The 17032-nt window shown below is 35.5% G+C and overlaps 1 long non-coding RNA gene across 3 annotated transcripts; it reads left to right on the top strand.

Moving 5' to 3' along the window:
* The first annotated feature begins 2456 nt into the window (after window positions 1-2456).
* Window positions 2457-12227, top strand: LOC135289368 (uncharacterized). Of its 3 annotated transcripts, none has more exons than XR_010352135.1 (5): window positions 2457-2505; window positions 8231-8302; window positions 9148-9204; window positions 9718-9857; window positions 11085-12227. It is a non-coding gene; the product is annotated as an uncharacterized LOC135289368 (long non-coding RNA). The 3 variants fall into 3 exon arrangements; XR_010352138.1 differs by lacking the exon at window positions 11085-12227 and adding an exon at window positions 9972-10071; XR_010352137.1 differs by lacking the exon at window positions 8231-8302.
* The last annotated feature ends 4805 nt before the right edge of the window (window positions 12228-17032 follow it).

The following is a 17032-nucleotide window of genomic DNA, read 5'->3' as shown; positions in this document are numbered from 1 at the left end:
GGATGTATTTGTCTAACTAAGCCAGACATGCTGGGCTCCTATGATGAGAAGTTGGACCCTCCCAATGCACCTCACACAAAAATTGACACTAAAAACTCCTTAGTGTATCACATTCTGAGTTTACCTGGCAGTGAGTGAGGGAGTTTCCCTGTAGCTTGCTACTTAGCTTGCTTTAGTGGTTAGGATTGTTCAGGAGGAGCAACTGTGGAAAGAATTAAATACCTTCACCTATGGAGATTTTTTTCTCATCCTTTTCTCAGAGTAAAACTAAGCCTTTCGTACCTGTGTGTTTGGTTTGATATAAATTTTTATTGCCTTATTTTAATTATTATTTTGTCTTCCAAACAGCCACATTTACCTCATATTTTCAGCATGCAACAGAGGAAAAGATAGGGTTAAAACTGAAAACCACTTTGTGAAAAGAGGAACATTTGTAATACTGGACTTGCTAGTTTGAAGTGCAAATATATTTTTCTTCCCATGGTGTGTTTATTCCAACAGTGATCTCAGTACATCATTCACTGTCACAGATCAGTATGCCTTTTTCTCAAGAGCACATACATTTTTTTCTGTGAGAATAGATACGCAGAAGAGAAGTAGATGCAAAAAACTGAGGTAAGTGAATTTATTTGCAGTTTTTCATTATGCCACTGCTCTTTTCCCAGTTTTAACTGTTGACAAGCCACTGGGAATGACAGAAGTAGAAGCATATTCTGCATTTTAGAAATCCAAATGTAAAAGCACCCTAAACAATATGCACTTTGCCAGTGAAGACATCTGGAAAATTTGCAGGACACAAAGATAAAATTCGCAGGTATCAAGAAGTTTCAACAAAGCAATAAATTTGTTCCCGCTTTCAACACTTATACCATGTAAGCACTTAAAGAAAGTCAGATTTTTCCCCTAATCGTTTTCATTCTTCATGTGGTCTGGTTCATAATTATCTCCTAGTTTTGTCCTCATTCATTATATTCATATTTTTTAAAGTATTTTTATTTGTTTCCAGATTCTAGCATATTTCTATATACTTTTATTTGATTTTCACCCATATTATGGTTTTTATTTCGTACTCATATTCACACAGTTCTTAATGTTTTCTCTCCCCTGTGGGAACTTTAAGCTTTTATTTTTGGAGAAGGCTTTATTTATTATTATTTTCTAACAAATTTGAACAATACCTGTTACTAGCAGGAAATACCATCCCAGAGATTATGTTTCCACATTGTGATATATATATATATATTACATAAAGGGGTTTTTTGCATTATTGACTTGGTTCTCAACATTTATGACTTCTGTGGTATTCTGAGGTATGTCTGAGATGTTCTGAAAACAAGAATCATGAAGAGAATTTCTTCCATAACAGCAATCCCAAACTTCGTGCCAACCACAGACAGATAAAAGAAGGAGATGCTGGTAACCACAGTTTCCATATATTTTGGTGACAGTGACAAATCTGGGGGTCTTTTTGCTTACAATGGGAAGTGCTGGAGAAAATTAGGTTTCTCCAGTGTTAGTTCCTCTTTGAGCATTCCTGGCTTCTCATCAGGATTTAGAACAACCTAGATGGTTTTAGTTCAAATTTTTGCCTTTAGCTGCTTGCTCATATTGGTGAACTTTCATTTCTCCATTAAATGGAAGAGAAGATTCCAGAATAGAGAAAAACAGGCTGTTTGCTATTGACAAGACTAATGTTATCAATACCAGGTTTAGAATTTGGACTAGAATGGGTAAGGCTAATGGAAGCAGTTCATTCTACCCTACCTGCCTTTATGTTCTTCCACTAACACTCATTTTAGGTTATGTGCAGTGAGTGATGCCTAACACTTATTTATAGCACAATGTGTATTCTTTATCTTTCTGATGCTTGAACCAGGCTAATTTCTTGCAGATGACAAGGTTATATCACATTTAGAATGAACTTAGGTGAACAGGAAATGCTGTCCTGGGCAGCTGTAGGCAAAGACAGCAGAGAGCAGAGAGGAATGTTATATGAACATTAAAATTAAATGCTATTAGGTGGTTGCATTATCCAGAAAGAAGGCTTTGTGATTTTTTAACAACACTTTCTAAAGAAGGCTTTGTAATCTTTTAAGAATGCTTTCTAATGATCACTGCCACAGAGATGAGTAAGTGTAACTAAGAGGAGTGCAGGTGGTCAAGTTGCAAAATCAAATAAAGGCTGATTGAAAGTGACTGTAAATAATTTGTTTCAGGTTTTTTGATGAGTGTCAACTGTACTTACCGTATTTTGCAAACTGAGATCAAATATTTTTAAGAGGTATTCTGAGGGGGAATAGAATGTAAGAGAATAGAGATGGTGCAATCTCACCCCCGAGGAGTTGCAGCTGTGCTAATTACCAAAGATTAGGAACTGTCCTTAATAGGCCACAGCTGTGTCCAATAGGGATGAGTGCTATAAAAGAGTGGGTGAGCTGGTCAAGAAGAGAGTTGGAGTTTGTTGTCTGTGCTGTCAGGAGCTGCTCATGAGATGCCACCAAGAAGGTATGGAACTATCACAGTAAGATGACAACAGTATTCTAGTAACACCATTAAAAAAAAAAAAATGTGATTTTGCTATACAATTATAAAAGGTATTTGCTTGACTCTCTGGGCTAGCCAGACATGGTGGACCTTTCTCTAGGGGTGGTTCTAGGTTAGAATAGAACAACACCTCCCTTGTAGGCAGCATGAGAGTTATTTTTCCTTTGGTTCAGGAATATACTACAGTTTTAGCTTAATGGCAATCACCTTGTGATGTACCCCAGTAATGAAACCACTTCAAAATCATCATTGTGGCATCCAGGATGATTATTTGCCCTTTAATTATGTGATCTGTTATTGAAGTGCTTTATTGGTGTTATGCATTCTATTGTGGTTACCTAAAAGTCTGCCCAATTTATTAACAGCATTAATGGAAAAAAGATGCCTAAGTAATTGCAAAATGCTCTTGACTATTTGTCTTAGTGCGTTTAATGTAGCATTTACCCTAGTATTTTATGGAACTAATTCTATGTTGTTTTTTTTGATAATGATATAGCTAGAAAATATATTTATCACTTTTGCTTTTTAAAGGAGAGTGAAAATGTTTATGTATTTTGAGTCTTATGCATCATTTGCTCTGCTTGACCTTCACATAGAAAAAGACATCACCTCTCTGGAGAATTTTACTCTTTCTAGAGCATGCCACGAGATGTCAGTGTTTAAGAATATTATTTTTGTCACAACCTGCTATTAAAAGCCCTGTTCTCTGCATTGTTTAAGGTTCGATGGCTGGCAGCATTTTTTTAAATTTTTGGATAAAAAATATAAACTGATTGATTCTCTGCCAAGCAGAAATGGAAAACAAATATTTCCTGTAAAATAAATAAAATAATATAAAAGAAAAATTAAAGGAATATAGAAAACACTCAGTTGTTCCCCTAGAACCACATTTTACTCCTTTCCCCAAAAATAGCACTCTGAACAAACCTTTTTGGGTTTGGTCTGCAGTGGATATTTAGTCACTGATGGGGTTTTGGCTTGGTTTGTGTTGGTTTGTTTGTTTTTTTCCAGTAGAAATTACAAACAGCACTGCAGCTCCTGGGTTTAGTGTAAGATAGAAGCTAAGTCAAGCCCAGGTCTGATGCTGCATATCACAAGCAAGAACAGATTTGAAATTTGCAAGTGTAGAGCTGTGGAATTTATTTCCTTAAGCTGAAAACCCATAGTAATTAGCACCAAAATACTGCAATTGCCTGAATAGAAAAGTTTTGAGTCATTGGGGTGGGAGAAAAAAAGAGACAGTGGATGAACAGGTGACAATATGATCTTTTGAAGGTCTTGGTTGAAATTAAAATGCATATTTTTTGCAGCAAAATGGCATTAAGTGTTTTTCCCTCAGGTTTTAGTGGCCTCTGTCTAAACCAGTTTTGGGAAGGTGAATATACATTATGAAATATTCTAGTTTGAGAGTAATTTCCAAGGTAGCTGTGCTATTAGTAAGTAGATAAAATTGTCATATGAGCTGTAAAGAATCAGGAACATTGACTTTAAGATATGTTCTTATTAGACCAGAGGCAATTTTTTTTAGCCAAAATTTAAATTTCTTCTTGTTTTCTAGCAACTTGAGTACATAAAACCAGATTAGTATATATGGCATATGATGTACATGAAAGACATCCTTCAGTATTTATGGAACAAAGAATGAAAAACTGGGCAATATTTCCAAACATGAGTCTAACAAGAACCTGGTAAATCAAAAGCATTAAAGGCAATTTACATTTAATAATCTGGGGGGAAAAAAAGAAATATATTCAGCTAAAACTAGGTCTGGTACCATCACCAAGGCAAAGACACATTAGCTTTTAAAAGAGGTGGGTGAATTTTTAATGTACATAATTTGGTATATATTTTCTGCCACTGCTAAAGAGGCTGAAATGAAACAATTTTTTTAAAAAAAAGTGAAATTAATTTTTTTTCTTTCTGATACTGATGTAAGGACTTCAAGTCATGAGTCTAATGCCCTGGGTTTTGCACCATTTCTTCTTATGAAACAACAACCACTATCTTGTGCAGAATTTCTGATTTGCAGTTCCCGTTTCCCACTACACTTCCATGGTGTAGAGTTTTAAATGGCTCCCCTAAAAGGGGAGTGCTTGCCCAAATGCGCAGGTACCCAGTCACATCAAATGAGGTTCTTCTCCTCTTGGACCACCTGCATTTTCTACAGTTACCTACTGGCTTCTGAGTCCATAGTTTCACTTTCTCCTTCTGAAATGGTAACTGAGTCGTGAATACACAAGGAAGGAAAAGGAAAGGGATTAGTGAATATACAAGTTTTTTCTATGTGTACAGACTTAAATTTCAAACTTAAATGCTTATCTTATGTATCTGTCTCTTCAAGTAACTGTTATCCGGGAAAAATGCTTTAAAATAATCTTTATATATATTCTTTATCTAAGAAATACACTAACTAAGATATCCTGAGAGGAAGCAAAATGTTTCTGTATTTTACTCACAGAAAATAAAACCATAAGATGTTCAGCAGACTTTGAAGCACCCAAAAGTACTGTGGTGGTTGATAATCAGCTCCATTTACCTGCAGAAGTGTGCTCCAGCTCAGAGAGGAATGTATGACTAATTCAGCTTATCTGCTGCTTACCATGATCTGCTGTTGATCTAACATACAAAAGAAAATTGGGTTGAGATAACCACTATTCTTTGAATTTGCATCAAAACTCTTCTTATCCAAACATTATTAAAAAAGATTTTGACATGTGTATGTTAATTCTCTGAAACAAGTTCCCCACTTCCACTGCTTACCAACAGCTGGGGGTTTTCATACTCTGAAAATGCATTTTCTGTCAAAATAGTCAATACAGCTTAGCACAAAATTGTAATGTCATAAATGGCCGTAAAATTTGACTGTTTCAACCAGCAACAGGAAGATATTGCATTTGAGGGAAACCATGATTTTCACAAAGGCACACTAATACAGTAACAGGAGAGCAAAAAGGAAACAAGTAATTTCCACATGCACCACTGACTTACAAAAGCACATATATATATATATGCATTTATAACACTATTTTTGGTCACTAGAATTCTCTCAAGGATTTTGGGCAATTTATATCAGGTGCCTCTTGATTTGCTAGAAATTTGTATTCTATAGAAGAAAAAAAATCTTAAAACACCTGAAAATAAGAAAAATGTATCTTGGATTTTTTTCTTATTTCCCTACCTGCACCTGCCTTGTTTTACCTGTATTGATGTGATTGGACTCTGAGAGAGAAGAATTATTCCATAAACATACAATTTCCTGTGGAACTTACGCAGGCAGAGTGATCAGTGAACTGATCTGCCCTAAAGATCAGAGGGAAAATTGTCTTGGACTTGTAGCACATGCATTGTTGTCATCCTTTTGAGGAGCACCATATACAGTAAGAGCCCTGGTCTGACCTCTGTGGTGGCTGTGAAACTTCAGAATGTCAGAGTTACAGGTCCTGAGGCTGTAAGGGGCCCCTGGTGGGCACTGAGTCCTCACCGCAGACACAGCATACATGTATTGGGCAATTTGGCATTATAGCCATTGACCTGGAGCGTTGTACTCCAATGTGCTACTTTGAAAATGTTTTCCAATAAACAAATACAGCCTTCACCTGGACAGATTAGCTGTAGATGTGTCTGCTAAGTAGGGCAGCTGAAAGAGAGCCTGTGACTTCTAAATTAAGTTCCAGTCCCACCATCATTCTGATGTTAACATTGAATATTCATGATACTAAACCTTGATGGCTCCTTCCCAAGGGACTTGGCTGCGGAATCTCAGCACTCAGGCTGAAATGGCACAGGCTCAGAAGAAGGATTTAAAGCATTTTTTCAATTTTATCTCTATACTGGATAATTTGCAACTTCTGTCTACTGCTTACACTTATCTCTATGAAGGCAAAGCAGTGGCCATTTTCCATGCAGGAATTTAAAGTGTTCTGTTCTGCCACTACTGTGCTCTCATTACTACTGTTATGGCCAAGCTATAACTATATATAAAATATGAGTTTGCAACTTTTTGATATATTTTGGGAAAAGGCTTTACAGCCAAGATAATGAGCCATAAAATACAGAAAAAAAAAAAAGTAAGGCAATAGAATTTAGTTAAAAAAGTAATTTTTCTTATTGAAATAAAAATGGCAAAGAGAAAATATTAGAAGGGAGAAATGAGAAAGAACTAATTTAAGCTTTGTTGGTTTTCTTCTGCATGTTTGAGCAAGTCTGCACATTCCTGTAGCCACTCTTGTGGCAGTCAAGCAGAGTGTTCCCGTAACCTGGAGAGAACACTAACAATGATGTTCACTCATTAGCAAGTAATGATAGAAACAGTCACCTCTACAAGTTTCTTGCAGCATGGTGTCTTTTGTATTTTGTGGAAAAACGTTGTGTCTGAATTGAAAGGATTAATATTCCTCAGATGTTTGATGTTTTAGGAATAGGAATTTGAATTCTGTTGTAATATAGATAAAGAACAAATGAAGTTGTGTTCTCTCCAAGCTTGCTGTTTTTTCATTTCACTTGAAAGATGACTCACTATCCTGTAAGTAGATCACCTACAAATTTTAGCATTATCATGCTGTAGATTGAGTACTATCTTATAATTAAAATACAAGGATTCCAAATATTTTCCTACCATTTCTATATAGATCAAAATCTAAAAGGGTTTTTTTTTCAGATAAAATGAGCAATTGGCTATTCTAGTTCTAATACTACCCTTCAGGAGGGTGCCTACTTGTGTCCCACAAGTTTTTCTTCTTTATTTATCACTAAATTTGAGAATGATAATGACACTTATTTGCAAAGGAGGGACTTTAAGAATGGTACTGGAAATCCATATTAAGAAGTGCATATAATGAACATTCAGTACTCTGATATATAATAATTCCTTGAGCAATAAATCTGGTATCTTAACTTTCATGAAGCTTGAGAAGTATTGCTTTTACCAAGGTTCACTGCCATATAAGAAATTTAATTAAAAGTAAGTTTTAAAATCTACTACCCTTTCCATTACAAACTGTAAAAAATTTAAAACTCAGCTATAAAATCTCAGAAATAGACAAACAGGTTCACAAGGTCTCAGGTAGCAGGCATTTTTATTCCTGTGTTTTTAGGGAAAATAATTTATGCACCTTTTATTTTAAAAGCACCAAGATTGGCCTGCTGCTGCTGCAATCTATTTTTAATGCTGACACAGAGGTACATCTTGGAGTGATGTGGGATGAAAAAGCTGACAACAATGAGAAGGAGAGAGTCTGGTCTTTTGAAATAGGAACTCGTATTCCCAACCTATTACTCTAGTTAGTTTTTTTTGTTGCTGCTGGTGTTAATTGAGGCCAATAATGTAAGTATTATTTAATGCTTTAAGAGCAGAAGCTATGTGACAAGTATTTGACATTGTAAATTGAATCCCCTGCATACGAAGGAAAAATTGTACTCGTTTTTGTTATTGCACTTAGTTATGACTAATTTTATAATCATAGGATCATCAAGGCTGGAAGAGACCTACAAGATCACCCAGCCAGCACAGTCACTGTAGTCCCTAAACCACTAAATCACATAATCAAGTGCCAGCTCCAGATGCCTCTTCAGCATCTCCAGGAATGGTGACTCCACCACCTCCCTGGGAAACCTATTTTAATGCCTGACCATTGCAACAATAAAAATTTCTAATATCTAATCTGAATCTCCCTTGTCTCATCTCAAGGCTATTTCCTCTGGTCATCTTGCTGCAGGCATGGTGGAAGAGAGTGACCACCTCACTACAACCTACTTTCAGGTAGTTATAGAGAGCAGTGAAGTCTCCCTTTTCTCCAGGTTAAACTAACCCCAGCTCCCTCAGCCATTCCTCATGTTTTCTAGACCCCTCACAGCCTATTGACATTTTGTGAAGAGCATGGCTTATCTGTGTCACTCTTCATGAGTGTAAGCTTCATAATATATTTGGAAGATATAAAGTGCAAATATAACTGGTGTGAGCTTTGGCATTGGCATCAAGATATTATCATTAGCTTAGCAGTGTGCAACATAAAAAACTAAAGCAACAACACTGAGTGTTTTGGAATCCATTAACAATGGGTTTCTTCACTCATCCTGGTCATGTTGCCTCCTGCTTGCATTAGGAATCTTCTGGACCAGAACTACAGCTTGCTTTATCATTTTACTGTACTAATTTCTAGAAGGCTCCAACACACCTTGCCTCCCCAAAAGGATAAGGGTACACTACAGGCCATGGGAAACTATTCAGATAGAAGAGGATGGAGGGAGGAGGTGAAGACAGCAGTCAGGTCAGGTAGCTTTAATAAGCACTTAGGAGAGTTGATCTTTGAAGCCAGCTTTGAAAGTGTCGGTTATTGATAAGGCAAATCAGTGAAGGGATTAAAGAAGGGGCAACATGAAGCTCAGAGGTTGTATCTCCTCAGTGCCAGTGTACTTTAGTAAATAATTGCATGGGGTCTTACAATCCATATGTTTTGCCACGACAAGCTGCGGTCAGGTACATTCTGTTTTATCTTTTGAAATAGCTGCCAGTCAGAAAACTAAACTAATTTGGATTACTAAATAAGCTTTTCAAAATCATGTTGAGGATTACTGTCAAAAGGATTTTTCTTTTCTTTCAATAAGGCAAGCAGTCACATTCTGTTCGGACATTGAACCCAAATACAGAACACCCACTGTATTGTATCCTACACTAGTAATTAACTTTCTCTAACCTCCCTGTAAGGCAAATTTCTAGGACTCAGTCTGAGAAGACACCACAGCAAGAAATTCTTAAAGCTTCTGTATCAATAATTTGTTACACTTCTATCTTCGCTATGTTCATTTGTATTTTAATTTATAGTTTCCTTGAGGAGGGGATGAAGATATTTTCTTTTAATTTGAAGTTGATTTGAATTACAGCTCTACTTCTATGTTTACTACACAATTGCTTTTCTAGAGCAATTAAATTATTTAAAATATGTTTTATGTTTTATAACTCTGGGTACAGTACGGATTAATGGATATTAGTTTTATTTTTTTAAAATAAGATCAGTCTAACAATTTGGTACAAATCCATGCATAGAAGAACAATATTATAAATTATTATAATTTGCTCTGCAAAAGCTTATTTGTAGATGACCATTCTAGATTTACTACTTCTATGGTGAAAAAAAGTTATAGGAGAATTGTGTTCCTTGACAAAGCCATTATAAGCTCACAGAAGTAGAGCATGAATTATTGCCATGTTATGAATAATGTTGTAAATTTGCTGGGTGACATCTGCTCTGTGGAAACTGTCATGTGTGTGTTCCAGCTCTCTTAGACAGGCCTGGTAGCACATCTCTTCATGGCAGGTATGCAAACAACTTTGAACTGCCACCACACACACAAAGGCTAAATTGTATTTTAGTGCTACTTTGTTATGTATTCAAAGTAAAGTTGCTGTAAATTTTTTAACATTCATATAGGCATCTTTCAGTTGAATGAGGTGTTTGCACTGCGTTCATTCCCTCATCAACTTACCAGTACTATGACAAAAGCACCAGGGAAATTAAAAGGCCAGTAGCACACATTTGAGGAAAGTAATTTTAATTATTTTGGTTTTTAACATAAATTGAAAAGTTGGCTTGTCACATCTCAACCTCTACATCTACCATCCCCTGAAAACTACAGAATAACAGAGTAACAACAGAAAGTGACAATGAAACAGCAATGAGATTGTGCATGAACTGCCAAAACCAAGCTTAATGTAATATTGAAATATTATGCTTTAAGTATTTCAATATTCATAAATCAAACAAAACAAAAAATAATTGGAATCACCATCCTTAGATGTGTTCAAAAAATGTGTAGATGTGACATGAGAACACAGTTTAGTGGTGAACATAGTGGTGCTAGTTTAATGTTTGGACTCAATTATCTTAAAGGTCTTTTCCAACTTAAAAAAATCTGTGACTCTTTGATCCTTCTGTATTTTCTTTCCTGGCATTTCACCAGTGGTGGTAAATGAGAAAGGGACACTTAAAATAGTATTATGTTCCTCACAAATTTCAGTATATTTAATACCAATCATAATATTCTAAATATTATCTGAATGAATGCAAATAATAGCCAGAAAAACAACTCTGTATTTGTTCATAGCTTTGCTAAATATTTATCTTTCTTTGCTCTTTAATAATATTTTCAGTTTTGGATTTCTTTTAAAACTGGTCATGCCACATTTCAGTTGCTTTTTTACTCTTTTTTTTTTTTTGGGGGGGGGGGGGGTAGGTAATAGCAAATAATCTCATATCAGAAACATTTGCTTTGCCTGAGTTTAATTTTATTATATTTTTGTTATGATAGTCCATTCCAGCAATATTTATATGCAATACTATAGAAATTTTAAGTAATTCCTCAGCCCTTCAAATAAACTGAAATTGCTGTAACCTCATTTTACTTGAAATTCATTTAATTACACTTCCAATTTAAAGACACAGCAGAGAATTTAGTTAACAGATTTTAAAGACCCTGTCTACCTTAAGAGTTTCTCCCTGTGACCCCACATGAAAGAGTGTTCAACTTCCTTATCTTGTGTTCAGGTTGGTGTCATGTGAAGAACAAGATTTGTCTCAAGTCAAGATAATGGTTCTCTCGGGAAAGGAAATGGTTGGTCCCTGTTTTCAACATGATTCATGTGAGATACAACATTACAAAGACAACAATAAAGCTTTCATCTAAACTGAAGAAGAGCATTACTGCCCTTGGGAAAATGCTGTGCTATATTCATTGTTTTCTAAAGCTTTTTTCTTTTTATATATGCATCCATTAAAAAATATACCTAATAGGATGCAGAATCTCAGTCAAATAAGAAGCTCTGAGCGAGCTGTGTAGTTTCTCTCTCAGTAATATGGCATATGTGTTCCTCTCCCCAGCAACTGATTTTGTCCAGCACCTTCAGTCTCCAGGAGTGGCTGTGCCTTGCCCCTTCAACTTAGAAAAGCTGACACGATTACCATGTCAAGCAAATTGACATCTATATGACCTTCTTTAACATTCTATACCAGCCTGTAATACAAGTGAGCATGTGATGCAGGGATTTAAATTATCTCACTGTTGCTAGATCATCTAAGGGTATGCAACACAGCTTTGGGGATTTGTCTGGTATTCTGTGACATTTCATGTAACATTGAGCTAGGTCCATATCTATTTTGCATGGTTTACATCTATAAGAAAGATTCAATCTTCGTGAAGCACAACTTTTCTGGAGTAATAGGAACATGACAGTTTCCTTTCTAGTAGCCTGTGGAGGAATTCATTATGAAATGTTTATGTGTGATAAAGGAGTTAATATTTTTTAAACCTCTTATAATATGAATTTAAGCTGTCAGGGAAAATATATTAACCATCCTGCCCACAACTCATGTACCATACCTTAATCAGAAATACACAATCAGGACTGGAACATGTAACTTTGACCTTTAAGATCTTCTAAATTTCTCAGCTGTCTGAATTTTGTGTCAATGTGCTGCTTATTTTCATGATATAGCACCTGAATGATTGCCCCACAAAATTAAGAACTGAAAATCACAAAGTGAGTGAGGATTCAAATTTTTGATACCTATTTTCTACAGAGATAAGATGCACTTTAAAAAAATAACACAATTTAAGAAATTACTATTTTAATATTTCTTTGATTAAAAAAGACTTTATGCAGTCCAGATTTTTTATTTTGCTTAATTCACTTGGACCAAAAAAAAAGCTTTTTGTTTAGTTTATTCTTCTTGCTCAGAATCAGTGTCTACAGTAGGCTGCCAAATTTTCACATTACTTTTAGTTTTTCAATCCCAAACTGATTTCAATATACATAGGAATAAAGACTGAAAGGAATTTCAGGAATCTTTTAGCCCAATATTCCACATTTGATGCCTTTTATGTCATAATACTTTTTATAAACTTTGCAAGCTTCATGTAGAACAAGCTTCCTTTTGCCCCTCCAAACTCCCAGTGGTAAGATTTCCTGACCCCCTTTTCTCTAATAGTTCAATCTAAGTGTATTCATGACCACTGAATGTGCTTCTGCTCTTCCGACAGCATTGTTCTTTGTCTTGAAGAGATTTCCCCCCCTCTGTAATTTTCCCTTGTTAGTGTATTTATAGAAAACAATTATATCAGTCTTCACAGTCTTTGTTTTACTGGTCTAAATCCTTATGCTTTTGTGCTGTCATAATCTCTTCTGATAAAAAAGGCTCTCTTGGTCACAAGTAATTATATAAATTTATTTGCATTTTTTCTACATTCTAAAAATTCTTGTAAGAGCACAGGGGTTTTTTTGCAGAGGGTGTTTAGACCTAGGGGTTTTTAAAATTTGTCCACCTTTTTTGAGAAATACTTGTCTGATAAGGTATAGAATTTCATCTGTAATTTATACGTGGCTCAGAATCAAGAAAATATTGTCAGCTTTTTGCTTAGTCATTTTCCGTTGATGACAGGCAGATTATTACAGAAAATGTCTTGATTAGTCCCTTCTGATGAGTCATCTCTACCACAAAACTATCTGTTTTTTCACAGAACTTAAATGCGTGACTTGAACTAAAAAAACCCAAACATTATTGGTCTTGATCCTCGATATTTCCAATTCTTTTTGTGTGGAATCCCATTTTCCCTCTCTGCAGTTATGCCTCTGAGGGAATAGGAACACTGGAGCTGTGCACTCCACCCTAGGATGCCCCTCTTCTGTTCTGGAGATAACCAAGGTTTACAAAGAGGTAAACTGCTTTTCTCAGCTCCGCTGCTATGTCTGGCAGTTGTGTTGAAAAGTCTTACTTAGGATCATGGAATTTGACAACTGTAAATTGTTCTCATATCCTCAAATATCAGCCTGATCTCTATCTGCCTCTTACTGGACTATACCTCTCACGCTCACAACTTCTCTGTAGATGGTATTAAATGATTTTGTATAAAAACGGGGTCTTTGTGTGCCTACATATAAGTGTAGCTGAATATGAAAAGTAACACAGGATTTTGGATGCAATTACCTTTCAGTCTTTCACATTGATTTGTGCAGTGTTTCAGTTATCTTTTTATCCTCCTTTACTCTTTGCCTTCAAAGTAAAATATAAAATCTGTAAACCCTGAATGAAGATTTATTCCATACTCTACTGGTCTTTCTGGGAATATAGCTTGTAAGTGATGTTAAGCTTTTTGCCAGACTCTGGGTGATAAATCATTGGTTAACCATGAAGAAGAAGGCTGCCTTGTTGTCATGTACAAATTTAAAAAATCTGTTTATGGCTTGATCGTCTACTGTAAATCAGAATATCAACTTAGGATGTCACAGTTTTTACTTCTGCCTTTCAAATTTGAGGTTTTGAAATAGATTTTTTAAAGTTACCAAAAAAATTCTATTGACACAACTACACATTCCCTCACATTAGTTTATTCAATTTGTTGAATGGCACCGCTGTGTACTTATATTTGTTCTTACTCTGCCTTGATTTAACTGAAAGTGATTTACTCTAGATTGAAATCTAACTATAATGATACACTGTACGACTTAAGAAAAAGAAAATTTAATTTAAATCAGAGTTAGAGTCAATAACTGGAGCAATATAGTCCTGTTATTACTCATGTTTAATTTGCTGTAATCATCACTGATTAGAAGTAGCACACCAGTATTCAACCTAATAACATACTCTTTTCCTAATGCCTGGCTCCTTATGATTTTGGGAGACAGAGAGGGTAAAAGCCATGAAAGTTATGGGAATAGTTCAAAAACAGAGTCCAAAAGTGGTGACCAAAGTGCAGAACAAAAAGTAGAGCAAAAGTTCTCTGCAGCTGACAATTCCTTTGAACTCTCCCCACAGTAAAACAGACTTTAAAGGAGAGTGCACAGTTCAAGAATTGCTGTATTTTTCTTGCAACAGAGCCCTTACAAAATTGCCGCAGCCAACAGATATTTATTTAATCCTGTGTTCATTGCTCATTACTGACAGAATTGATAGGTAAGTTAAGGCTATTTGACTCCTGTGTTTGTTCATCAGCTGGTAAGAAGAGCAGGTAGTTGATGGACAGCATTCAGGCAAGTAATCCATAAAGTGAGAGCATAGGTGATTTAAGAAACAACAGCTGTAAATAAAAAGAGATGATTTGTGCTAAGATAAGGTGTGCATTTGCCAGCCTTGGATATGACAACTTTTTCTTGGGTACGTGGGCAGTGATCAGTTTTGAGTCATAGTGAAGAGTTCCATCAGTGCAGGTACAGCTGGCAGATCTCCTAACATAGGGGAAATCTTTTTTTTTCCTGAGAAGGTCACTTAGTGGTTTCTCTGTCAAAAGATCAAAGCCACTGTTGGGAATAATAAAAAGACTGTTATGTCTCAGAGCTCTGCAAGCCTCCAAAAGGTTCAAAGTCTCATATTAGGGAAGCCTCCCTAAGGCTTTCTGTCCTGTGGAAGAAAAAGGTATCGTAGAAATTTGTACTCTGATAATGACTGCATTGGAAGGCAGACTCACTATGAGACATGGCCTAAGAGAGTTTGAGGCTGATTGTTAGGGGCAACCTTGAATGTTTAAACAGGCAGATCATGATGGGAGTCAGTGATGAAGTCCAGTCCTCTCTATCCTCGTTAGGCTTGGATAAATAAACTCATCTGGTGAGTGCAGAGCAGTTTTTCACCTAAGATTTCTGTGACCCGTGTTCAAAACACAAGGATATAGCATGCTCAGAAAAGTGGGAGGTTAGGCTGAACAATGTCTGGGAATTGCCCCTCTTATGGTTTTATGTGGAAATAGAAAGGAAAACAACATCAAAAGCAGATTTGCTTTAGAATGCAAAAAAGTAAAGTTTCCTGAATAGGATGGGAAATTCAGCCTGAGCCACGCATCAGCTCTTGAAAATCTCATATTTAACAAATCCTAGAGACAAAAAGGCAAGTCATGCTGGAGATCTTTTAATGCCCAGACCTTAAGCAGAGAATTGGATTTGGATGGATCTTGTCTGGCATGTTAGGCCATCCTCAGCTTGTAAAGTTTCAGATTTGTAGGCTGAATATTGGCATAGACTGATGGGAAGATTTAAAAGAAATTATGCTGGCAAGGAAATAGACAGAAAAACACTTTTGCTTGCATGAGGTGATCTGAGAGTTTAAAAAAAAATATATGGAAGCCAGAATGACTGCAATCAAAATTAAATGTTTTTAAAGTGTCTTTACAAAGCCTATTTAAATGAGAAGATATATAAATAACTCAGGGCTAAAACAACCAGATGAAACCGCTGTATAAGAAGTTGCAAATAAAAACTAATGATACATCTATAAATGGATTTCATCTCTTTCAGAGAGACAGGAAACAAAAAAAAACCCCAAGACTTGTGAAAAGACATTTGAAACATAAACTACAAATAATTTTGGCAAAGTCCATTTTAAAGTGCTTTTGTTAAAGAGACAAAAGGAAAGAATAAGCAGAGGATAGGGTTAGAAGGAGAGAATAATCACCACAAATATTTGCTCTGTTTTTGTCTTGTGTTTTTTATCATTTTTTGGCTTTGGGTTTTGGCTTGTTGCCTTCAATACGATGTGGAAAGCCCAAAGGACTTAGCAGAGTGAAGCTGATGAACAATTTTCCCCCAAGAGGGTTTAAAAAAAAAATCTTTGTGGCTAATAATCCCTTTTAAAAGTAGATCTTTCAAATATATTCAAGATCTTCATCTCTTGGGAATTTTCCTGATTGGGAGAGGGAAGTGTTTTCCTTGTGGGAAGTATTTTGTATTTTATATTTCCCTTTCACTCTCAGGTTGGAAAATCTGCTAAGAAGTTGAAAGCAAACTCCATGGGAGGTTTTCAGAATCAATATTATGGAAAAGTAACACATTTCTTATATAATGTTTTTAATGCCTGAATGTTTAGGATATTGTTAACTACAACCATTTAAACAAACAATTCTCAAAAAAAAAAAGGAAAAAAAATCATGTTACATCAATCAAAAGGAATTTAATTTGAGTTTCATGAAAGCAGTTATTTGGCAGGAAAAAAAAAACATGCAATCTAGATGTTCATATTTGTCTCAGTAATTTTAAAAAATTCTTTTTCAAATATTTTCATTAACTTTTTGTTCATGTATACTATTATAACAGTTCTAATCAGTTCCGATGAATTTTACTTAATTACAGTAAGCAAATGTGGACCTACAGGACGTGATATTCACCAAATATGCCTCATCAGCTCTTGTTACAAAGCACAAGCCCTGAGTTCTTTAGTTAGTAGATTTGTCTACTAGCAAAAGATGGCACAAGCACTACCCACTGAGCCTTCTCAAATTGTCCAAGTGATATATCCCACTGACAAATACATCCTCTCTTACAGCCACCTCTTCCCCTCCTTAAAAAAAAATTGCTGAAGCTTGAAAATCCATGTTTTAGCCTGAACCCACTTTATGTGTACTCATAAAAAAAACTATGTTTTTTTATCTCAGATTTTTCACCATCAAACCTGCTGTTTCATGTTTTCCTGAGAATAAGAAAGCAATTACATTTTTAATGTGGTTCATCTCA

The sequence above is a fragment of the Passer domesticus genome, chromosome 1, assembly GCF_036417665.1.
Source record: "Passer domesticus isolate bPasDom1 chromosome 1, bPasDom1.hap1, whole genome shotgun sequence".
NCBI classification, from domain to species: Eukaryota; Metazoa; Chordata; class Aves; order Passeriformes; family Passeridae; genus Passer; species Passer domesticus.
This window is presented reverse-complemented; position numbering and strand designations above follow the sequence as displayed.